We start from the raw sequence: 26,043 nt of genomic DNA, 5'->3' as shown, positions 1-26,043 counted from the left end.
TTGCCCTAACTGGTAAGCTGTAACCTCCTTGGGCGTAGGTTTTCATAATTATAGCATGAGGATTGTCACATCCACCCTACAGAATTATTGGTAAGTCATGTGAAATAGGGCTTCTCAGGTGGCGCTAGTGGTAAAGAACCTGCCTGCCAGTGCAGCGGATGTGAGGGATGCAGGTTTGATCCCTGGGTTGGGAAGATCCCCTGGAGAAGGTCACGGCAACCCACTCCAGTATTCTTGCCTGGAGAATCCCATGGGCACAGCCTGGTGGGCTACAGTCCATAGGTTGCAAAGAGTCGAAACTGACTGAAGCGACTTGGCACTCATGTGCATATAAGAGTCTGTAAGATTATAGCTGATATAAAACCTGGGATTCAGAATTTTGTTACGCCTATCAGCAGTAGTTCTATTAGGAGTCTTTATAGCTTATCACAGCTAACACTTCCAGTGGTTTATGCTGTAACGTAATCAGCTTTGGTCCATGACTCAGAACTAGGTTTTTTTTTTCATGCTGATTTTTTTTTTTTTAGGATTGTGCTCAGTCACTTCAGTGTCCAGCTAAAGCAACCTAGCAAGCACATGTGTGAAATGACGTGTCATTGCTTTGGGGGAATTGAGAGCTCTAGAGACATACCAGCCCAGGGTTCCTCTGTGACCACACCAGCCTTTAGGTAACATTGCTGCCAAGGAATTAACTTACTGCCCACTGATAATGGTTGAAAATAAGGAAAATCAGAAGGAACTTTTTACTAATAAGTTACGCAGGTATAAATGAGTTATTTGGGGTATATTGGCAACGCCTACATAAGGAAAACTAGAAAGTGTGGTTTATGAAAAATGAGCCTCTCTGCACACTAAGCTACAGGCTACGTACTCATGGCCCAGTTCCCCAGGGCTGTGAGTCTATTGGCTCTGTCAGAGCCTCTTCCAGCTTCCCCACAGCATTCTGACCGCCTCCACGCACTTCAGCAGGCGCACTAACACTCAACTGTTTTCACTTAAATCTAGTTAGGAAGCCATTAACACTTTTCAGGGGGTCATCAGTGTTCTTTCTCTGGAACCACGCCACTTACCACAGGACTCTCCTTAGAGTAAGTGGAGGAATACTAACTCTCCAGGTCCTTGTCAGCTTGGTGCTGCCTTCAGAGCTTCTGTTAAACTACTTCTTGAATTTTTAGGGAAAAAAAAAAAGAAGTTTCACATTCTGGGACTTTCTGGTGGGCCAGTGGTTAAGAATCTGCCTTGCCGTGCAGGGGACACAGGTTCGGGTCCTGGTCAGAGAACTAAGGTCCCATGTGCGGTGGAGCAACTGACTCACTTTAACCACAACTAGACCTGCAGGTGACCAAACACATGAGAAGATGCTGAACGTCAACGAACATCAGGGGATGCAAATCAAAACCACAATGAGGTATCACCTTGCTGCTGCTGCTGCTAAGTTGCTTCAGTCGTGTCCGACTCTGTGCGACCCCATAGACGGCAGCCCACCAGGCTCCTCCATCCCTGGGATTCTCCAGGCAAGAACACTGGAGTGGGTTGCCATTTCCTTCTCCAATGCATGAAAGGGAAAAGGGAAAGTGACACGACTCTTAGCGACCCCATGGACTGCAGCCTACTAGACTCCTCCGTCCATGGGATTTTCCAGGCAAGAGTACTGGAGTGGGGTGCCAGTGCCTTCTCCAGGTATCAACTCACACCTGTCAAAATCCCGCAGAGCGCAGCTGAGACCCAACACAGCCAAATAATAAATAAATATTTATAATAATAAATATAATACAAATTTAAATAATACATAAATAAAATAATACATATTTTAAAGAGAAGCAGGAATAAAGCTTTCAGAAGAAAGTGGTTTCACATTCTAAATAATGCATTTTAAAGGAGCCCAGACCCTGTCCTCTGGTTTTATACATAGCACCCCATATTGCCTATAGTTTAATTTTTTTTTTTAACAAGTTACAATAAAAGTGAAAAACGGCCATGTCATGCTTTTTTTTTTTTTTTTTTTGCAGATTTACTGTTTGCCCTTCTTCGGTTGGAGATATTTCCAGAGACAGTTTCATGGCAGGCCTTGCACCTGCTGGGCACAAAGCATGCCGGCACCCCTTTGTGGGCAGATGAAGTAGGCCAGGGAAAGGGCCAGGCTGTCTGAACCATAGGGTGTGCTTACACTAGTTTGCAATGGAGGATTGGAGTTTTGGCTCTTTCAATGTGCTTGAGTATAGGAGACACGGCAGAATATTAATTCATTCAGCAAATACTTGCCAAGCCTTATAGGCCCCAGGTGGCGCTGGTGATAAAGAACCTGCCTGCCGATGCAGGAGATGTGAGAGACTCAGGGTTTGACCCCTGGGTCAGGAAGATCCCCTGGAGAAGGAAATGGCAACCCACTCCAGTATTCTTGCCTGGGAAATCCCATAGACAGAGGAGCCTGGCGGGCTGCAGTCCCTGGGGTCCCAAAGAGTCGGACACGAGCGAAGCAGACTTAGCACGCGCACCCACGTAGGCACTATAGGTCTTGTGGAAAACATTGTTTAAAATAGACAAAAACGACTTGTTTTTGTCTAAATATGCTTTCATGAAGCATATTTTCTTGTGGGGAGGGTGATACATATTTTTAGGAGGAAAGTGCTATGCCGGTTACTTGACTCTCAGGGAGTAAAGAGGCCTAATTTTTAGCATTTTCCAAGCCTGGCTGATTTTAGGACACCAGAGTGATTGGGAGCTGTGTATAACCAGCAGTCTGGTGTGTTGAAGGGTCCGCTTTTCTCCACGTCTTCTCCGAAAGTCTTGTTGACTGTTGTTTCATGATACCCATTTTGACAGGTGTGAGGTGATACCTCATTGTGGTTTTGATTTGCGTCTTCTGATGTCTGTTGATGTTCATTTTTTCGAGCGTTTGGTCATCTGTAGCTCTTTGGAAAGCATGTCTCCCCACGTGCTCTGTGTATTTTGTTCATTTATTACTTATTTGACTGCACAGGGCCTTAGTTGCAGCATGTAGCGTCTTTGTTGCGTCTCACAGACTCTCCAGCTGCAGCACATGGACTCAGTCGCTCCGCTGCATGTGGGATCTTAGTTCCCTGGTCAGGGATCAAACCCACATGCCTTGCGTGGCAAGATGGATTCTTAACCACTAAACCACCAGCACGTGTGTGTGCCAAGTCGCTTCAGTCCTGTCCACCTCTTTTTGACCCTATGGACTGTAGCCTGCCAGGTTCCTCTGTCCATGGGATTATCCAGGCGAGAATACTGGAGTGATTTGCCATGCTCCTCTCCAGGGGATCTTCCCGATCCATAGATCGAGCCCACGTCTCTTATGTCTTCTGCATCAGCAGACAGGTACTTTACCACTAACTCCACCTGGAAAGCCTATCTAAACCACCAGGGAAGCCCCCAGACTACTTTCTCTGCGTGACTGCGACTAGAAAGAATTTGTCCGTAGTAATAAACAACAGGAATAAGAGATATGCTCTAGGAACTGACTTCTTACATGTAAGTATTAGTTACCATGATGATCGCTGTTTTAAAATGGTGCCTACTGTGGGCTTTTTGAATAAAAACGAAAGGCCTGCAGTGGTGTTAGAAGTAGATAAGCAGAGACTACACTCAGTTGTCATGGTAGCCAAAAGCTCCCAAACAGATCCTCTCCCCTGCCCAGATGTTTAATGTCTATAATCGCCTAGATGGTGACAGAGCCAGATGTGAATGTATACTACCATTTTTTTTTTTTATCCTTGACAGTTCAGAAAATCTTTTTAAACCTCAGTGATGAATTTAGCTGGAAGTAAGCAAGTGAGAATTTGGTAGAACATCTGTGTTTCTGAAGTTTGTAGCTTTTAAGCTGTGTATGAATTCTTAGCTGCCTTTTTAGATGAATGCATTAATTCCACACATTTTGAAGAGAAATTCATAAAACCAACTAATAAGAGCATATCTGGGAATTGAGGCTATGGAATTTAAAGCTGTTGATATGAATCTTTTATTTTCTCATGTTATGGTTTAGGTACCAATTCAGGCTAATAACTAGTAAATAACAGAACAGATATTAGTTTGCAGGTAGCTCCTAAGGTAGACTGTTTTAAAAGAAGACCTTTGTGTTGACTACAGCTTTACAGTAAGTGAGATTGTATATACATATTTTATAAGTGTATTTGATTTTGCAAGAGATTTTTTTCTAAATTTTATACAAGAAAGCTAATGTTGGCCAACATTTCCCTGCAAAAGTACCCCTGATAAAGGTAAAAAGGGTAACCTCGTCTCGTCACTGACTCTGTGACCCAATGAAAGACGGTTAATGGAGGGTCACAATACATATTTAAAGGACAGTTAGCTCTTCTTTTTTGTGTATTGGAGTGTAATCACTTTACAATGGTGTGTTGGTTTCTGCTGTACAACACAGAGAACCAGCTGTATGTACACATCTGTGCCTCCCTCTTGGGTCTCCTGCCCCGGCACCCCACCCCTCTAGGTCGTCACGGAGCACTGAGCTGAGCTCCCTCTGCTGAATAGCAGCTTCCCACCAGCTGTTTTACACATGGTGGTGTGTATATATGTCGATTTCAATCTCTCGATTAACTCTCTTTGAGAAAAAAAAAATTTAATGTTAAACTGCATGAAGACTAGTGAGGGTGTAAAAGTCTAATACATAAAAGAAACAAAATATTGTTTCTCCCTGGTGACTGGAGGGTGGAGGCAAACGAGGGCCAATTAAGATTTTTCGTGAGGAGTTTAGAGTCAGGCGATCAAAGAGAAAGAAGAGCGTAGGAGAAACTGGTGAAGAAACACACGTCACCAGCGCCTACCTGGTCTTACCCACAGACCCTCGCCGCCTATGGGCCCTAGTTTCCCATCTCTCTCAGGAGCCACATAAAACCCTGCCCGCTGCACCCCATTCTGACCTCGGTTTGCCACTCTTCCCTCCCTGAGACGCCCTTTCTTCTCCGCAGCCCTGCTGCCAGCCCCAGAGAGGCAGAGTGGCTCTGAGTCACGTGCGCTCCGTGCCTACCCCCTTCCTGCGGGCCACCCACCTTGCTTCACCTCCCACAGCCTTCCCTGCGTCTGCAGGGTCTCCTGAGATGACTGTCTGAAGGGGAGGCGCCTCTCAGGTCAGGCTTTCTCACTGCTGCTTCTTGATATGTGCACATTGCAGTCTGATGGTCTTTTCAGGCAGAAGTTGTCTTTCCCGTTGCTGTTGTTCAGTCGCTAAGTTATGTCTGATTCTCTTCTCTGCAACCCCATGGACTGTAGCCTGCCAGCCTCGTCTCTTTCTAAGGGATTTCCCAGACAAGAGTACTGGAGTGGGCTGCCATTTGCTTCTCCAGGGGATCTTCCCGACCGGCATCTCCTACATTGGGAGCTGGATTCTTTACCACTGTCACCTGAGAAGGCTTGTCTTTTAAGGGCAATGCAGTTTAGTACAACTTTCTGCAGTAGCAGAAATGTCCTGTATCTGTACCATCCAGTGTGGTAGCCAGTAGCCTCTTGGAGCTACTTAGATTTAAATCAATTAAAAGGAAGTTAAGTGTTTATCTCCTTAGTCACACTGCCCACATTTGAGGTGCTCAGTTATCACCTACCAACTGGGTGGCACAGCTTTAGAGGAGCCCCAGGTCTGGCCTGAATGGGCCACTTATGCTACCTCACTGTGCTCAGACACGGGCAGAGAAAAGTCTTCTGGAATTGTGGTCTCGCAGGAAAGCCACCGTGGATGGAAAGGTCCAGCACCTATCTGTTGGCCAGGCTCCCTGCAGCAGGCTCGTATTCTCTTTGTAAAATGTTTGTTTGTTTATTTGGCTGTTCTGGGTCCTATTGTGGCATGCAGGATCCTCAGTCTTAGTTGCGGCATGTGGGATCTAGTTCCCTGACTAGGCCCTTGGGCCGCCTGCATTGGGAGTGCGGAGTCTTAGGCCCCAGATCACTGGGAGAGTCCCTTCTGTGGGCTCTCTTGAAGGGACACTGGAGCAGGTCACCTCCACGGCCTCCACACGCCCCAGCTCCCAGGAAACAGTGGTGTAGCCTCAAGGGCGGAATTTGGAGTCAGGCCTGGGTCTGTTGGAATGTTGGCTCCACCAACAATTAGCTTTGGGGGCTGCAAAAAGTTATGTACATTCACTCAAGCTCTGTTTCTTCACTTTTGTAAGATCAGGGTAATAACTCCTGCTTGCCTGCCAGGGTTGCGGGGAGAGTTCAGTGAGATGATGCATGAAAGGCCCCGCAATGCCTGGCATGTCCTCACTGCCTAGTCTGTCCGCCAGCAGTTAGATCTGCAGGTCCCCTGTCAGCCTGAGCCCCCTCTCCCTCCAGCTGAAACAAAATACTAATTAGCCTTTTGAACTGAAGTCCTAAACAAGAGAATAACGTGGGAATTGTTGTTACATTGTCCGTAATCTTCAAACATATTGTTTTGTACAAATATAGCTCTCCTCATATGAAGATGCTGTTTTGAGGAATTGTGTGTGTGTGTACAGACTAATGTTTATTCCACCGTTACACCAGACAGGCGCTAGTGACAGTGCCCATGGAAAGATGTCCTTGACCTCTGTTTGTAGACCCAAGTCAGTTGCTATTTTCATCCCAGCCATTCATACTTGCTCACGATCAAAATCATCTCTTCCAGGGATTGTACTCACCCCCAGAGACCACTTCCCAGGTTGCCAAGGGAGGAGAAACATTTTAAGGGGCAGATTACCTGCACATCTTGGGAATCCCTTCTGCCTTCTTTCCTTGCAATTCTGCACACTTTCACCCACCCAAGAGCAAATGGGATTGTGTTGATGGGGCTCTGTAAGAGAAAACCTTGCAGAGAGCACGCTAGAACTTGGAGGTAAGAGGATGGGACCCTAGTCCAAAAACTCGGATGGATGCAATTGCCTGAACGTGTAGTTTTGGTGTGCCTCCAGACTCCATCGCTCAGCTTCTGTGCAAAACCAACCATATATTTTGACACTCGGAGAAGAGACGTAGTTCAAATAACTCATGTTTACTGAGCATCCTCACTGTGAACTGAGTTTTAAATAGTCCAGATCTTCCCCTGGAGAAAGGCTGATGAATTGTTTGGAAAGAGGTGCTAGTGTGTTCTGGGCTAGGGGTAGGGGGACAGCAATAGAATTATTCATACAAATCCAAATGGATCCTCAAGGATGAGGCTTCCCCCCCTCAAACACCCCCCTACCCTGCCAGACTCCTGCTAAGCAGGAAACTCTCTCTGTAGCTCCACTCAGTTGACTTCACCTTCCAGATAAGCTTTAAAGGTTTTGAAGGGCTGCCTTTTTAATTTTAGGGACTCTAACCCCTCTCCTGAAATCTGGCTGTCTTGTGATTGCCTCAACTAAAAGAGTACATCTGCTGAGAGGAAAGAGACGTTTCTGGTGTATTTATTTATCTTCAAGGTTTCATTACAGGCAGGGTAACTAACGGAAGGCAGTTGGGGAAGTTGCAGCCCTGGAAGGGCTGTCCTGTAAGGGTCTCCCAGACTCTCTCCGCTCACCCCATCCCCAGACAGTTATATTTCTGATCCATCGATTGGTAAGGCTGTGGGCTTGTTTCTTTATTTTGGTTGTTTTCCCTGGAACTATGTGGACCTGAAGATGCATTCTGGGCAAAACAGTGGAATCCCTTGGTTGTCTGCCAAACAGTCGATCCACCCAACCCTTCAGGAAGTTAAGAAGATGGGAAAGTCACTCCAGGCAGCAATCTGGACCAGACCCTAGACCGCAGCTCTCCTCTAAAACCATTGTTAGCAAAAATTTTAAACCGAGTGTACTAGCAGTGATGGGAATTCATTGGCATTTATTCTGTTAATATTGGAAACACTAACCAAATATTGTTACTGAATAATTATTATGAGAGGTACTAATATTTTTGAGAACATCAATGATGCTGGAATATCAAGTGGAATTTTAAGAATTTCTGAAATTGTATAGTTTTGCAGCCAAGGAATACTTACTAGCGACGTGCTGCTGCTGCTAAGTCACTTCACTTGAGTCCGACTCTATGCGACCCCATAGACAGCAGCCCACTGGGCTTCTCTGTCCCTGGGGTTCTCCAGGCAAGAACACTGGAGGGGGTTGCCAGTTCCTTCTCCAGTGCATGCAAGTGAAAAGTGAAAGTGAAGTCGCTTAGTCGTGTCCGACTCTTAGCAACGCCATGGACTATAGGCTACCAGGCTCCTCCATCCATGGGGTTTTCCAGGCAAGAGTACTGGAGTGGGGTGCCATTGCCTTCAGCAACGTGCTAGAGGTTGATTTTTCAGAGTGCTCGAGTATTTAGCACCGACTGTATCAGATCCAAATTTGACTTTAGGACAGTGTATGATGGCTTAGTGTTAAAGAATCTGCCTGCCTGTAGTACAGGAGACCCGGGTTTGTTCCCTGGGTTGGGAAGATCCCTAGAGAAGGGAATGGTTACCCACTCTGTATTCTTGCCTGGAGAATTCCATGGACAGAGGAGTCTGGCAAGTATAGTCCTTGGGGTTGCAGAGTGGGACATGACTAACACTTTGACTTTACATGATAAACATTAGCTTTTTGGGGACCTTTTATCTGCAGAGAAGGATATTAATCGGGCAAACATCAGCATACCTTAAAGTGGGTTAGTTGAATCATGTAGGCTCTCTTTAGCAAAAGTTTGATTCCTTTCTTCTTTCCTTCTTTTCTCCCTCCCTTTTTTTCTTTCTTCTATAATATATTTCATTAAGATTGTGTTTTCAGCATAAAAGAATATATACCAATAGCATTTGCATACTGTTGAAAAAATTTTAAAATCCAACCAAACTAATTTTGAGGAATTAACTTAAATCACATACTAGTAGATATATTAATGTTCTATCACTTACAAGAGTAGATCAGAGTAAGTCAAATCGCCTTGCACTTACTGTTTCTTCCTAGGATTTTGTTTTTCATTTTGTGTGTGTTTTTATTAAAACAGCGATAGTATTTGTAATCACCTGTGAATGAAACCACATGAATGTTCCCACAAGTTATTTAGTCACCCATCTTTCCCTGTCTCAGACCCTCAAGATTTTAAATCACGACAATTGTACTAAGTTATCTTTATAAGGACTGAATGTTTTAGGAAACACCGGGGAGCAGACATACAGCCACAAAAGTCTGAAATCTGAAAGTCACTTGCGTTTAAATAGATATCTAATTACAAGATGTTGTCCTGGTACATTTTCTTGGATTCCTTTCACCTTTATCTCTAGTCCAAAAGGTGTTCAAATGATTTTTTCCCCCTGTAAGATGAATGATTAAAAACTTGCCAGCCATATACTGTGAAAATACATACAGAGCATGGTGATAATTAGGAGTAATTAGTCTAGAAGAGACTCCAGGAAGCTTTTTAAAGTGGCCTACAGGTGGCCCCGGTCACCTCCGTTGAGGAGCTACTGGGCAGTGGTGGGGGGGTTTTCTACCAGGAGAAGGTGACGCCTGCAGACGTGGGGGTTACCAGGAGGACTTCAAAGCCAAAGCTGGTCTTTTGACTTGAAAGGTTCCTTGGAAAGTATTAGCTCAAACTTTTATTAGCCCAAACCTTGATTATCCTTCGGCCGGATTTGTGGGTGGAACCTGCAAGGTGTACCTTTAAGTCTGAGAAACGACACAGGTGGGAGAGAATCAAAGACGTACCTGGCCGAGCCCTCAGTCCTACTCAGGTTCATTGTTTCCTTTCCTCGGTGCTCTTTTTAGAATTGTATTGGAATATTTTATACATACAGTGAAAAATACTTAACATGTTAATATATTGTAAGGACTAGTAAAACAGCAGCTGTGTGTGTCACACAGCTTAAGAAATAGACCTTAGGAACAAAGCAGATGGCTCCTGTCTCCTCTCTGATTTTATCCTCTCTCCTCTGTCTCCCAGCAAACCACTTTGCTTCAGTGATCATGCTCTGTCTTAGGGTTTTACTACACATGTATATATCTGTAGGGGCTTCCCTGGTGGCTCAGTGGCAAAGAATCCGCCTGCCAATGCAGGAGACATGGGTTTGATCCTTGATCCTGGAAGATTCCGTGAAGAAGGAAATGGCAACCCACTCTAGTAATCTTGCCTGGGAAATCCCATAAACAGAGAAGTCTGGCAGGCCACAGTCCATGGGGTCGTGAAGAGTTGGAAATGACCTAGCAACTGAACAGCGGCAGCAGTGTATTTGTAGACAATGTATTCTTTTATATGCTTTTGAAGTTTATGTAGAGTGAGACTGTTTTGCCTTTTTTATTTTTAAAACTCAGCATGATTTTCTGAGATTTATTGTGTTGATCAGTGTAGCTATACTTCATTAATTTTCACTGCTCCGAAATATTCTATTATATGACTCTTCCAGAAGTTTTTAATGATCTGTTGATGGGCATGATTCGAGTTGCTTATAGTTAGATTTTTTCCCGCTATTACAAACCATGCTGTCAAGACCTTTGAGCTTTCTCGGGTCCCTGTTTCATGGGTGCGTGTGTTTCTTTGGGGAATATATTTAATCATTGAAGTGATTAGTCAAGGGGTGTGCATCTCCAGATAAGATGCTAAATTACTTTCTGAAGTGGTTGGGCAGATTTAATATTCTACCGGTTCTCGGTGTTCTGAGTTCTTGTTAACATTTGGAACTACAAGTTTTTTTTTTAATTTTTCCAAATCTTGGGTGTTAAATGGTAAATTTCTCTGGATATTTGAGTTTCCATTCATAACTGTATTGAGCATTCATGCTTTCGTCTTCTCCTATATTCTATGTAACATCCTTTGTTGGTATCACTTTCACCACGTTTGTGGATTAGCTCTTCACTTTCTTTACAGTGTCTTTTGATAAAGACAACTTCAATTATAATACATTTCTTGTCATTTCTATTGTCTTTGTCTCATAGCCACTTTCCCACATTTTCCATTTTCTTTGTCACTTTATGTGATAATCTGGTTTATATGTCTTGGTCTGTCTTCTGGTTCACTGAGGTTTTTTTTTCTTAATTATTTATTAACTTTTGGCCGTGCTGGGTCTTCGTTGCTACGTGGGCTTTTTCTCTAGTTGCCCTGAGCCGGGGCTACTCTCCAGTTGCAGTGGGCGGGCTTCTCACTTGGTGGCTTCTCTTGCTGTGGACACACAGGCTTCGGTAGTTTCAGCTTCCAGGCTCTTGAGCCCCGGCTCCATAGTTATGACGCTCGGGCTTAGTTGCTCCAAGGCGTGTGGGATGGTCCCGGCCCAGGGACTGAACCCCTGTCTCCGCCACTGGCAGGCGGCTTCTTTACCACTGAGCCACCTGGCAAGACCCTCAGGTGTGTTCTAATATGTGTAACGTTCAATTTCAGTTTCAAAAAATTTCTTTTTATTTTCCAAACATCTGTTTTATCATCTAAGTCTGTTTTTTGATAGTCTTATATTTTTGTGTATTAAAATTGTTCTCTTTTTTATTTCTTTAGCTATTTGGAACGTGACTGTTTTATATTCTGCTTTGTGTAATGCTAATATTTGAGGGCATTGAGGCTTTGAATCTGACTTTTTCCAGTCATATGGCCTTAAGACAAGGAATAAGTGTTAGTTTGATTACTGATTATTTTTACTTAAAAAAAGAAATAGAGATCTAGAGGCAAAATGTGACTTTTTTGATTTGATGGTGCATGAATGAGCTAAGTCCGTGATCCATACTTTCCTCTCCAAATTCACTCACTTATACATCTTGTTTCAATGATATAATATTAAATCTATGTTTATTGTATGTCAAAACATTTCTTTCTAATATTCATGCTTCAATTTTTTCAGGTCAGTGTGAGAAAGTATAATGAACTTAAATTAACAGAAATTTACTTAATCTAGATTGAGATTTTTTCCCCAGAATTGAATTAGAAATAACATTTTTTGTTTATTTTCTTTCATTTCAGTTCAGAAACATAATGTGGGTCTTTGTTTCCATTGCTTTATCAGAAAAAAAAATTTTTTAAAAAGTTTTCTGCTCTCAACACTGTCTTTCTCATTGTAGATTTAAACAAAGAAACAAAAATACACAGAGATGAATGAAATCAGAGGATAACTCCTAGGACTGTCTTCACATGGTCTGTCTAAATCATCATTCTGGTGTTTTAGGGCTTCTGAAATGAACTTACTTAAATTAACAGCAATTTACTTAATCTAGATTGAGGTTTGTATCAACTGGTAGTTAAAAAATAAGTGCATTTATTTTTTACTTGGAGTTGAATTGTTACCCACACAAATATGTAACATATATTTAAAAGTGAAGAGGACTGCTAGAGAACTTTGTGAGGCTCTGATTTGAACCTGATGGTTGCAATCATCGAGAGGAACATCAAATCAAGGTGAACTATACTGTCAGCGCATCAGACAGTTCTTAGCTAATGTGTGAGTTTTTCTTTTTTCTTATTCTAGAAAAGGAAAATACTGGTAAATTATCCTAGCCATCATATAGAGTGGGATTGGCACATAAGTATTCTGCAGATAAAAAGTCATTCTCACCCTGTCACTCAGGGATATGAGTCCGCAATGTAGGACTGTTAGCAAAAAGGCAGACATACACGATATGGGTTGAGTTAACCAGAACATAATCCACCAGAATCATGAAATACTTCACTCACTGTGTTAAACATTGATAAAGCCCATATTAGAGTTTCATTTTCATTTCCGTATTTTACACACAATATTCAGAAATTGGATATGGGCCAGAGAAAAGGAATGGAGATTATTTGAAAGTACAAAAAACTTTATCTACGCTGCAAATGGAAAGAAAGTGGAATTCTTTATGACCAAGGAAGGAAAGAGAGTAGGTGGTGCAAGAAGAGCTCTGAATGAGTCTCGTCTGCAGCAGAACTCAGACTGACAGGGGTCTCTTGTCCTAAATCTGTCTTTTAAGGTGGAGTTCTTCACCCTAGAAGAGGTGGCCCTGATCCCAGGGTGGTTGTTCTTGGATCACTTCTCAAATCTAGCACCTGCTGTTTGAGAATACAGGGGTATGAGGGCATGGTGTCTTACAGAGTTAATTCTCAAGGTAATTCCAAAGCCAAATATGAGCCAGACTGCCCTAAGGTAGGGCAGGCATAGGCCAGAGGTCACGAGAAGGAAAGGCTTGTCCCGTCTCCTTGTTCAGCACGAGGGCTGGGCTAGCACTGAGAAGGAGCTGGACCGAGGTTCCAGCCTTCAAGGAGGTCACAGTCAAGAGCTTGCCAACACACAGCCAGTTTGGAATTGAACTCTATGTAGAAACTGGCCACAGACAAGTAGTGAAGAGACAGAATAGAGCGGAAGTACCAAATACGATGGGAATGCAGTGTGGAGCACCGAGTTTATAGACAGAGGACAGAGATTAAAATTGGGTGGGTGTCAATCTATGAAAATGCTATTTCAGGTAAAAGAAACATATTATCAGTCTGTTGTCAGTAGTGAGGCATTTGGTTTGCACCTTGATCAGATTTGTGCCTTGTGGAGATCCCCTGGGGAAAGTTTGAAGACTGACCTTGCCCAGATTGGGGTTGGGGGAGGGAGTGTTCTAAGCAGGTTCAGGGAGACCAGTAAGCATTCTGGGATGTAGATCTGTCTCTGAGAGTAGCCGTGGACATATGAACAGATGTTGGAAGGGAACATGATGAATTGATGAGGCAGAGTCAGTAGTTCCTGGCAAGGCATATGGGAGAGTGATAATCTAGAGCAATTAATGAATCTGAGGATGCTTCAGGATGGTGCCATGGACTCTGAATTTCAATGGCTGCTGTAATAAATTACCACAAAATTAATGGTTTGCAGCAGGGTAAAATTGTTATAATTCTGGAGATCAGAAGTCTGAATGGGTTTCACTGGGCTAACATCAAGATGTCAGCATGGCTGTACTCTCTTCAGACACTCTAAGGAAGGACCCTTCCGTGCTTCTTCCAACTTCTAGAAGCTGTTTCCATTCTTTGTTTCACGGCTGCCATTTTACTTTTTTGGCTTTTGTCATGCCATGTGTCACGTGGGGTCTTAGTTCCCTGACCAGGGATTGAACCCACGGCCCTTGCGTTGGAAGCACAGACTCTTAACCACCGGGACCACCTGGGCAGTCAGGTCATTCCCACATTCAATTACTGTAACGCTGATTCTCCTGCCTCATTCTCCGTGGCACTGTTGTGACTATATTGAGCCCAGCCAGATAACCGCAGTGTGTGTAACCAAATCACCTCTATGAAATTCCTTTTGCCATGTGAAGTACCATATTCAGAGATTCTGGGGATAAGGACATGGACATCTTTGGGGGGCCATCATTTAGACTCTCTTGGTTGGGTTGGACAAGGTGAGTTCAGTTTATGCACGTGCAGCTGGCAACATATTGGGGACCATTGGGTACAAGATTCTTATCTGAGAAAGACATGTACAAAATTTTTTTTATTGGAGGATATGAAGTAAGCCAGAAAAAGAAAGCCAAATACTGTATATTAACGCACACATATGGAATCTAGAAATACGGTACTGATGAACCTGTTTACAGGGGAGCAGTGGAGTCGCAGACAGAACAGGCTTGTGAACACGGCGGGGGGAAGGAGAAGGTGGGAATGGAGAGGCTGGCATAGAGATACATACATTGCCATATGTAAGGTAGATAGCTAGTGGGAATTTGCTGTGTGAGATAGAGATGTTGTTCATGACTATTGCTGCTGCTGCTAAGGCGCTTCAGTCGTGTTCGACTCTGTGCGACCCCATAGACGGCAGCCCACCAGGCTCCTCCATCCCTGGGATTATCCAGGCAAGAACACTGGAGTGGGTTGCCATTTCCTTCTCCGATTTAATCACTAAGTCATGTCTAACTCTTTGCGACCCCATGGACCACAGCCCACCAGGCGCCTCTGTGAATGGGATTTCCCGGACAAGAATACCGGAGTGGGTTGCCATTTCCTTCTCCTTGTTCATGACATAAGACTTCAATTTTAGTTTGGGGTTGAGACCGTGAACAGTAGTGAGCTCGGAAATGGCAGAATGTGCGGTGTGACATGAGATGAGGACTGAATACAGAGGCTGGGGACCCCTGAAATGTAAGGGAAGGTGGGAAAAGATGAGGGAGCCTGAGAGAAGTAGGAGGAATACCAAGAGAGAGCATCTCGAATATCTCAGAAGGGCACATTCTGTGGAAGGGATGGGTCAACAGGAGGGCAGGCCAAAAAAGAGAAGTCATCACTCCACTTCCCTACTAGGAAAGTGCTAGGTATGTCAACTTCTGCATTTCATATGGTCTTAAACTGTAACTCCTATATCCAGAATGAGCCAGAACGTTTTCATTGCTTTTGAAATAGCACCTGGAAACAACATAATAGGTTTAGGTTGAAAGTCCAGTTCTCAGAAAGTGTATCAGCAGTTGTTGGAACGTGGCCTTTTGGTCCTTCCTGACCTAGTGTCGATGTCTCATATTATACCACGTCATCTCCACTCTGTTTAATATTCTGCTCTCGGCAAAGCTCCCAGCGTCATTCTGGTAGGACTGCTGACCCCACCATGCATAACAAATTGCGCACACATTTTGAAACTCGACATTATGACTGTCTCACAAGCTTACACATTTCCAGTGAAATTTGAGAGCACAGGTTAATATCTGGAGCTGCGTGAAAATGTGAAGAGGATGACTGTGCCTAACAGGTGTGCTAAGGTGGGCGTGAGAAGTACCTGCTTCCATATCGACACTCTAATGAAACCAACTGTTCCATCCTGACTTCTTCACTCATTCCCCCACTCCCCTCCCGTGCCTTGAGTCAATGCTTCTAGCCATTTTTGGGCTTCTGCAGTTAGTCGTTGCTGTCAGCTTACTGGCTGGTGGAAGGTATTGTGATTAGGGTTTCCTGGTCAGGAGCTTGAGCCTGTGTCATGCTGCCCTGATTGCGGGTGTGGGGTGAGAGTGGGGCTTGCATGGCTACTGCAAGATGCTAACTTTTCCTTCTGTGCATATGCAGTAACATTTTAAGGACAGCATTGCTCACAAGTCTGCAGCTCGCTTTTTGCCTTTAAGGTCTTGATTTCTGTGTGTCTGTGCTCCAAAGCACGCAAGTATGGAAGGATTGGTACTTGGGAAGATTGGCAGACAGCAACATCTAAGACATGGTATATCCTGTAGACATGGCATGGAGTGTCTGTTTCTGTCGCTCAGTCGTGTCTGACTCTTTGCGACCCCATGGACTGTAGCCCACCAGGCTCCTCTGTCCATGGAATTTTCCAGGCAACAATACTGGAACCTGTTGCCATTTCCTCTTTCAGGAGATCTTCCCCATACAGGGATTGAATCTGCGTCTCTTGTGTCTCCTGCATTGGTAGGTGGATTCTTTACCACTGCGCCACCTGGAAAGCTCAAGACAGGGCCCTTACCCTCAAAAAGTTTCCAGTCTGATAGGAGAAGTCATGTCTTACAGGTACTGATACCTACTCTACAGGGTTAAATACATGTGCCGTGAGAGAAGGACGGAAGAAGGAAGGGACAGAGAGAGAAATGGAGCTCTTCAGTGGTCAGCATAAGAAGAGAGGTTTCTGATTGTGGGAGAATCAAGGAAGCTTTTCTAATAGGTTAACATTTAGATGCAAGTTTTTTGAAATTTATTTTGTTTATTTGGCTGCACCAGCCCCCTGCATTGGGAGTGCAGAGTCTTAGCCACTGGACCACCAGGGAAGTCCCTTAAATTGTGGTTTTGATGAGTGAATAGAATATTGAGAAACGGGAAGAAGTTGGAACTCATGACATTTCAAACAGAGATACAAAATTAGGAGAGGTCAAGAGATAGGAAATAACATTAAGTACATGGAAGGCTGAATGACATAGGATGACTGTCGCTGGAGTGATGGGATTAACATGGAGAGGGAAATCATTCATGAACTGAGTGCCCTCAGTTGAGTTGCTCAGTCATACCCGACTCTTGGCGACCCCACTGCGTCCCCACTGCAGGACGGGAAGCCAGGCTTGCCTGTCCATCACTGGCTCCCAGAGCTTGCTCAAACTCACGTCCATCAAGTCGGTGATGCCATCCAGCCATCTCATCCTCTGTCGTCCCCTTTTCCTCCTGCCCTCAGTCTTTCCCAGCATCAGGGTCTTTCCCAAGGAGTCAGGTCTTCACACCATGTGGCCAGTGTGTTGGAGTTTCAGCTTCAGCGTTAATCCTTCCAATGAATATTCAGGACTAATTTCCTTTAGGATTGAGTAGTTGGATCTCCTTGCAGTCCAAGGGACTCCAAAGAGTCTTCTCCAACACCACAGTTTCAAAGCATCAATTCTTTGGCACTCAGTTTCTTTATAGTCCAACTCTGGAATCCATACATGACCACTGGAAAAACCATAGCTTTGACTAGATGGACCTTTGTCAGCAAAGCAATGTCTCTGCTTTTTAATATGCTGTCTAGGTTGGTCATAGCTTTTCTTCCAAGGAGCAAGCATGTTTTAATGTCATGACTGCAGTCACCATCTGCAGTGATTTTGGAGCCCAAGAAAATAAAGTCAGTCACTGTTTCCATTGTTTCTCCATCTATTTGCCATGAAATGATGGGACTGGATGCCATGATCTTAGTTTTTTAGATGTTGAGTTTTAAGCCAACTTTTTCACTTTCCTTTCACTTTGATCAAGAAGCTCTTAGGTTTTCTTTGCTTTCTGCCATAAGGGTGGTGTCATCTACGTATCTGAGGTTTTTGATATTTCTCCTGGAAATCTTGATTCCAGTTTGTGCTTCATCCAGCCTGGCATTTTGCCTGATGTACTCTGCATATAAGTTAAATAAGTAGAGTGACAGTATACAGCCTTGACGTACTCCTTTCCCAATTTCGAACCAGTCTGTTGTTCCATGTCTGGTTCTAATTGTTGCTTCTTGAGCTATATACACATTTCTCAGGAGTCAGGTCAGGTGGTCTGGTATTCCCATCTCTTGAAGAATTTTCCACAGTTTGTTGTTATCCACACAGTCAAAGGCTTTGAGGAATTTGATGTTGACAGATGTATTCCTAAGTTTTTTTAATTCTTTACATTCCTGAAATGAATTCCATCTGGCTATGCATATTGTTTTATTCTCTACTGGGTTCTGTTTGTCACTGTTTGGTTTCAAATTTCCACACAGCTATCCCTAAGTGAGTTTGCACTATAATTTTCTCTTTGGTGTAGGCTGCCAGATTTTGGTATCAACGTTACTATTGCTTTGTACAAAGAACTTGGAAATCACCTTTGTCTTTTTCCCCTTGTGCTCTAGAAGAGTCTAAATGATATTCGAATTATGTATTATTTTAAAGTTCTGGCAAATTATACTGTGAAATTGTCTAGGCCTTGTGTGTGTGTGTGTCCAGTTTTGGGAATAACCATTAATTTCCTTTATTTGCATGATAATTGGTCTAAATCTTTTTTTCCTGGAGCCAGTTTGGCATACCATATGTTCTATAAAATTACCTCTTTCATCCAAGTTTTGAAATTTATTTGTATAGAGTTCAGCAAGAAATCTGTTTGTTTCTTTTTAATCTTCTATATCAGTGTAGTATACCTCTTACTGTTTCTTATTTTGATTGTGTCAGCCTCCTTATTCCCCTTGACTTGGTCATCCCCCTTGACTTGGTTAGCTAACAGTTTAAGCCTTTAGATTTATTTATCAATCCTCTACTCTTTTTTCTTTTCTTCTAATTAACTTACACTTATCTACATTCCCTTTTCTGTCTCCTATAGTTTTTATTTCCTTTAACACCCTATCTTGAGTGCTTATTTTATTTTTTATTCCTTTCTGTTTATTAAATAAGCTGTTAAGAATTTTTCTTTGGGCACTGCTTTAACTATGCCATGGAGTTTTTTTCCATATAGTTGTTTTCTAGATATTACTTTTTTGGACCCCTAAATTATGAGAGGTTTAAAATTTTCAGATGATACAGTTTACCTTTTTCTAATTTTGTTAGTAATTGACAGATTTATTACATCATGAGAAAAGAATATTTTCTATACTATTCTATTTAGTGAAATTTATTGATGTTTTATTTTTGGTGTAATACATTGTCAAATTTTGTGCCCATTTGACGGATGCTGGGAAAGATTATTTTCTCTGTTTTCAGAATGTGGATATGATCTGTACTAATTAGATCTATTTAAATTATGGCTTTCAGATATTATAAATCATTACCATTTTTTGTATACTTGTTTTATCATGAATGGAAAGAGAAAAGTAGTTTTCTGCTCCTCACTTGTTTCTGTGCTTCTTACCTTGTTGACATGTTAGGTGGAGACAGTTCTTGTTTGTGACTGTCTCTCCTGTGTGTTGCAGGATTTTACCTTCCCTGGCTTCCATGCAGTTTAGGCCAGTAAGCTTCACTGGTTTATTTGACAATGAAAAATACCCTCTAGATGGTTACCGTTTGTAACTTTGAATCACTTGTGGTTGGAAACTGTTTTTAAACTTTTTTTCCCCTGCTCATTTATATGATAGTTTTATGTCTTACAAGAAAATTCAAGATTTTTAAAGAAATTATTTAAAATTATATATAAAGAAATTTTTTTCTTTCCCTCTCTTGAGGATCTGATGAAATCAATTAAATAGTGATGGCAGAAGGAGCCAGTTGGAATCGGAGATAACTAAAATTGCTTGAGTCAGACCCTTCCCCTTCCAATATTTTGCTCTTGTTAGGGTGCAAGAGACTACCAGAAAGGTCTCCCAAATAATCTAACTCTTCCAATAGCCTTAAAATAAGTCAATGTATCATATTTCAACAGAGTCCTAACTTTTATTACCATCTGCTGCAATTTAATCTCCCCAAGGGCAAGCTGTATAAAATTGATTAGTTCTTGAATGTAAATATGGCATACTACACAATATTCATACGTGAAATTTGAAAACTTTTTTAGTTCTAAAATAAATTTCTAAAGACTCAAGCCAATTTATGTACATATAGCACAGAAAAAAATCAGATTTCCATTGAAAAAAGGTGGGACCTTATCTATAAAAATAAATCCTGAAGTTCTTAGAACGTAAGATGAGCTTACTAAAAATCACAAGCATGGAAATTGAAACTGTAATCAGAAATCTTCCAGCAAACAAAAGCCCAGGTCCAGACAGCTTCACAGCTGAATTCTACCAAAAATTTACAGAAGAGCTAACACCTATCCTACTCAAACTCTTCCAGAAAATTGCAGAGGAAGGTAAACTTCCAAACTCATTCTGTGAGGCTACCATCACTCTAAAACCAAAACCTGACAAAGATGCAACAAAAAAAGAAACATTCAGAAAATGAAGATCATGGCATCCGGTCCCATCACTTCATGGGAAACAGATGGAGAAACAGTGGAAACAGTGTCAGACTTTATTTTTGGGGGCTCCAAACTCAGTGCAGATGGTGACTGCAGCCATGAAATTAAAAGACGCTTACTCCTTGGAAGGAAAGTTATGACCAACCTAGATAGCATATTCAAAAGCAAAGACATTACTTTGCCATCAAAAGTTCGTCTAGTCAAGGCTATGGTTTTTCCTGTGATCATGTATGGATGTGAGAGTTGAACTTTGAAGAAGGCTGAGCACTGAAGAATTGATGCTTTTGAACTGTGGTGTTGGAGAAGACTCTTGAGAGTCCCTTGGACTGCAAGGAGATCCAACCAGTCCATTCTGAAGGAGATCAGCCCTGAGATTTCTTTGGAAGGAATGATGCTAAAACTGAAAGTCCAGTACTTTGGCCACCTCATGCGAAGAGTTGACTCATTGGAAAAGACTCAGATGCTGGGACGGATTGGGGGCAGGAGAAGAAGGGGACGACAGAGGATGAGATGGCTGGATGGCATCACTGACTCGATGGACGTGAGTCTGGGTGAACTCCGGGAGTTGGTGATGGACAGGGAGGCCTGGGGAGCTGCGATTCATGGAGTCACAAAGAGTTGGACACGACTGAGCGACTGATCTGATCTGATCTGATGAACATACATGCAAAAATCCTTAACAAAATTCTAGCAATCAGGATCCAACAACACATTAAAAAGATCATACACCATGACCAAGTGGGCTTTATCCCAGGGATGCAAGGATTCTTCAATATCCACAAATCAATCAATGTAATATACCACATTAACAAATTGAAAAATAAAAACTGTATGATTATCTCAATAGATGCATAGAAAGCCTTTGACAAAATTCAACATCCATTTATGATAAAAACTCTCCAGAAAGCAGGAATAGAAGGAACATACCTCAACATAATAAAAGCTATATATGACAAACCCACAGCAAACATTATCCTCAATGGTGAAAAATTGAAAGCATTTCCCCTAAAGTCAGGAACAAGACAAGGGTGCCCACTCTCACCACTACTATTCAGCATAGTTTTGGAAGTTTTGGCCACAGCAATCAGAGCAGAAAAAGAAATAAATGGAATCCAAATTGGAAAAGAAGAAATAAAACTCTCACAGTTTGCAGATGACATGATCCTCTACATAGAAAACCCTAAAGAGTCCACCAGAAAATTACTAGAGCTAATCAGTGAATATAGTAAAGTTGCAGGATATAAAATCAACACACAAAAATCCCTTGCATTCCTATACACTAATAATGAGAAAATAGAGAAATTAAGGAAACAATTCCATTCACCATTGCAACGAAAAGAATAAAATACTTAGGAATATATCTACCTAAAGAAACTAAAGACCTATATATAGAAAACTATAAAACACTGGTGAAAGAAATCAAAGAGGACACAAATAGATGGAGAAACATACTGTGTTCATGGATTGGAAGAATCAATATAGTGAAAATGAGTATACTACCCAAAGCAATCTATAGATTCAATGCAATCCCTATAAAGCTACCAATGGTATTTTTCACAGAGCTAGAACAAATAATTTCACAATTTGTATGGAAATACCAAAATCCTCGAATAGCCAAAGCAATCTTGAAAAAGAAGAATGGAACTGGAGGAATCAACCTGTCTGACTTCTGGCTCTACTACAAAGCCACAGTCATCAAGACAGTATGGTACTGGCACAAAGACAGAAATATAGATCAATGGAACAAAATAGAAAGCCCAAAGATAAATCCACGCACCTACGGACACCATATCTTTGACAAAGGAGGCAAAAATATACAATGGAGAAAAGATAATCTCTTTAACAAGTGGTGCTGGTCAACCACTTATAAAAGAATGAAACTAGAACACTTTCTAACACCATACACAAAAATAAACTCAAAATGGATTAAAGATCTAAACGTAAGACCAGAAACTATAAAACTCTTAGAGGAGAACATAGGCAAAACACTCACTGATATAAATCACAGCAGGATCCTCTATGATCCACCTCCTAGAATATTGGAAATAAAAGCGAAAGTAAACAAATGGGACCTAATTAAAATCAAAAGCTTCTGCACAACAAAAACTATAAGCAAGGTGAAAAGACAGCCTTCAGAACAGGAGAAAATAATAGCAAATGAAGCAACTGACAAACAACTAATCTCAAAAATATACAAGCAACTCCTACAGCTCAATTCCAGAAAAATAAACGACCCAGTCAAAAAATGGGCCAAAGAACTAAATAGACATTTCTCCAAAGAGGACATACAGATGGCTAACAAACACATGAAAAGATGCTCAACATCACTCATTATCAGAGAAATGCAAATCAAAACCACAATGAGGTACCATTTCACGCCAGTCAGAATGGCTGCGATCCAAAAGTCTACAAGCAATAAATGCTGGAGAGGGTGTGGAGCAAAGGGAACCCTCTTACACTGTTGGTGGGGATGCAAACTAGTACAGCCACTATGGAGAACAGTGTGGAGTTTCCTTAAAAACCTGGAAATAGAACTGCCTTATGACCCAGCAATCCCACTGCTGGGCATACACACCGAGGAAACCAGAACTGAAAGAGACATGTGTACCCCAATGTTCATCACAGCACTGTTTATAATAGCCAGGACATGGAAGTAACCTAGATGTCCATCAGCAGATGAATGGATAAGAAAGCTGTGGTACATATACACAATGGAGTATCACTTAGCCATTAAAAAGAATACATTTGAATGGATTTTAATGAGGTGGATGAAACTGGAGCCTATTATACAGGTGAAGTAAGCCAGAAAGAAAAACACCAATACAGTATACTAACGCATATATATGGAATTTAGAAAGATGGTAATGATAACCCTGTGTGCGAGACAGCAAAAGAGACACAGATGTATAGAACAGTCTTTTGGACTCTGTGGGAGAGGGAGAGGGTGGGATGATTTGGGACAATGGCATTGAAACATGTATAATATCATATAAGAAACAAATCGCCAGTCCAGGCTTGATGCAGGATACAGGATGCTTGGGGCTGGTGCACTTGGATGTCCCAGAGGGATGGTACGGGGAGGGAGGTGGGAGGGGGGTTCAGTATGGGGAACACATGTACACCCGTGGCGGATTCATGTTGATGCATGGCAAAACCAATTCAATATTGTAAAGTAATTAGCCTCTAATTAAAATAAATTTAAAAATTTGTATGCAAACAGTGTGGACGGGGTATAGCAATTTCAAAGTAACTTTTGGTTAACTCACCAATTTGAAAGAATCTTCCCAAATGTGTGGATAGGATTTGAAACAGCTTAGCTGAAGCTAACACACACTGACATCAAAGTCTTTTGTAGGGTGGATGAAAATGACTTTGACTGCTATAGAAAGGAGAATAAGTGGGTATTTTTAGGTATTCACCTGAGCATACAGACTGTTCTTAGTGCAGAGCTATTCTGGTCAGCCCTTGAAAATACCTCACAGGGAAGCTGCTCCAAATCGGCCACTGGTTAGAATTAAGGTATGATATGTCTGCGAATGCTCATACCATTACTTATTGGTACTCAAAGGTCCATTATTGTTTACAGAAACAAAAGACTGAAGGTCGGCTGACTCAGCATGCTCAGGTCGTTAATTTTCAGTGTATGTAGTATCATAAAACTTGACCTAATACAGGGGGAGAGGAGGGAGGGGGTGAGGTGAGTGGGGAGAGCAGCATGGACACACAGACACTAACATACGGAAACAGCCAGCCAGTGGGGATCTGCTGTATGACTCGGAACTCACGTGAGACTCTAATAACCTAGAGGGGTGGGAAAGGCCGGGAGATCAGAAGGAGGTTCAAGATGGGGGGACATGTGTACACCTATCGTTAATTCATGTTGATGTATGACAGAAATCAAACCAATGTTGTAAACTCAATTTAAAAAAATCCTTCTCTTAGTTAAAAAATAAAAAGGTATGTCAGATCAGTGCAGTTAAACTGGACCATTCAATAAATGGTGCTTCAGTGACAATAAGCAAAAAATAAAGTAAAATGAGACCACATGTGCAAGATGGGAAAAAAAAAAAAAAAACTCACGTAATGTGAAAACGAACTCAGAATGCCATTTAATGGTCTTTCCTGGTGTTGCAGGTGACGTCGGATTTTGTGTTTCTCACAGACTCGAGTGTCCCAGGTTATGTCTCTCCTTATCACCAGTTAGAACCCACTGATAACGTTCGTTCATGCTGAACCTAGATTTCAGGTCTCACCCTCTTTTAAAAAGACTCGCTATGAGCTGTTGCGTCTTGATGAACTCCCCATGCACATCGCCCTTCCTGCCCAGCCTGTCCCTCCGATGGTTGTCTTTTTGGCCCCAGAACTCCCCAAGCCTGCTCTTTGCTACCTCGGGCCTCTTGGGGAGAGGCTGGCTTGTTCCCAGTTTCCTATCCCTCTCTCTGTAGTAAGATATGGATTTCTTTAAATGTGAATATATTTAAATTCTTCCTTTCCCATTAAGAACTATGTGTTTTTGTCTGGGTTTTTTTTTTTTTTGGCTCATTTGCAGATCTCAGCATCTTTATAATTTCTTCCCTCCACATTCCTTTTAGTTTTCTTTATTGTAAGCCTTCTAAGTAAGTCTAACTTTTAGTATCTCCAAGAACACATGTACCCCAGTCCCTATGTTCATCTACCCCTCACTCCTTGTGAGGAGGTCAGGAAAGACCGACACTGGTGGTTAGACGTCAGCAGGAAGTTCCTCACATACGAAAAGACATCAACTCTCTTATGAAAATCTGGAGCCTAAAATGCTCTTTGCTTTTGCACTTGGGAGCTGTGCTGTCTCCTTCTTAGCTTCAGTTCACTGTGTTAGTCATTACCATAAGAGCTAAAGGTTTCAGGAACAGGAAGGGGGATGTTAAGAGTTACTTTTGTCAATGGCTTTCTGCTACATGAATCTTTCTCCCAGTATGTCCAATGACTGGGCATTAAGTCTCTGTTTGAATACCTCTGGGTATAGAAAACTCATTCCTGAAACCATCTAAGGACAGAAAATTCCACATTTTGTTAAGCCACCACTCTTTCTTCTGTGACTTCTACCCATTATGGAAAGTGAAAGAAAGTGAAGTCGCTCATCATGTCCGACTCTTTGCAACCCCATGGACTGTAACCTACCAGGTTCCTCCATCCATAGGATTCTTAGGTAAGAACTAGAGTGGGTTGCCATTTCCTTTTCCAGGGTATTTTCCCCACGCAGATAATGATCCCAAGTCTCCCGCACTGCAGGCAGACTCTTTACCATCTGAGCCACCAGGGAAGTCTCCATCCATTATGGAGTTTCTATTAGTGCTTAGTAGGTTCCAGACACTATTTTAGACGCTTAGTCTTCAACCATGTGATATAACTTGATTTTTACTGATGAGGAAACCCAAGTCAGAGAAAGGTTAAGTAGCTTACCCAAGGTCATATCCTAGAAGAAAAAAAATAAGGAATGAGAATTCCTATCTAGGCAGTAGGGTTTCTGGTGTTATGCTCTTAAATGATCCTATATTTTTGTTGTTCAGTCACTCAGTTGTGTCCAACTCTTTGAGACCCCATGTCCTGCAGCACTCCAGGCTTCCCTGGCCTTCACCATCTCCTGGAGCTTGCTTAAACTCATGTCCATCGAGTCGGTGATGCCATCCAACCATCTCATCCTCTGTCATTCCCTTCTCCTCCTGGCTTCAGTCTTTCCCAGCATCAGGGTCTTTTCCAGTGAGTCAGTTGTTCACATCAAGTGGCCAAAGTATTGGAGCTTCAGCCTCAGCATCAGTCCTTCCAATGAATACTCAGGACTGATTTACTTTAGGGTTGACTGGTTGGATCTCC

The 26,043-nt window shown here is 42.3% G+C and overlaps 1 protein-coding gene across 14 annotated transcripts in view; it reads left to right on the top strand.

Moving 5' to 3' along the window:
• The window catches only part of ENOX1 (ecto-NOX disulfide-thiol exchanger 1), a 680,015-nt gene that overhangs the window by 196,711 nt on the left and 457,261 nt on the right, over positions 1–26,043 (top strand). The window lies entirely within an intron of this gene.

The sequence above is a fragment of the Bos taurus genome, chromosome 12 (assembly GCF_002263795.3).
Source record: "Bos taurus isolate L1 Dominette 01449 registration number 42190680 breed Hereford chromosome 12, ARS-UCD2.0, whole genome shotgun sequence".
NCBI classification, from domain to species: Eukaryota; Metazoa; Chordata; class Mammalia; order Artiodactyla; family Bovidae; genus Bos; species Bos taurus.
Note: the sequence above shows the minus strand (reverse complement) of the source record. Positions and strands in the feature narration are given on the sequence as shown.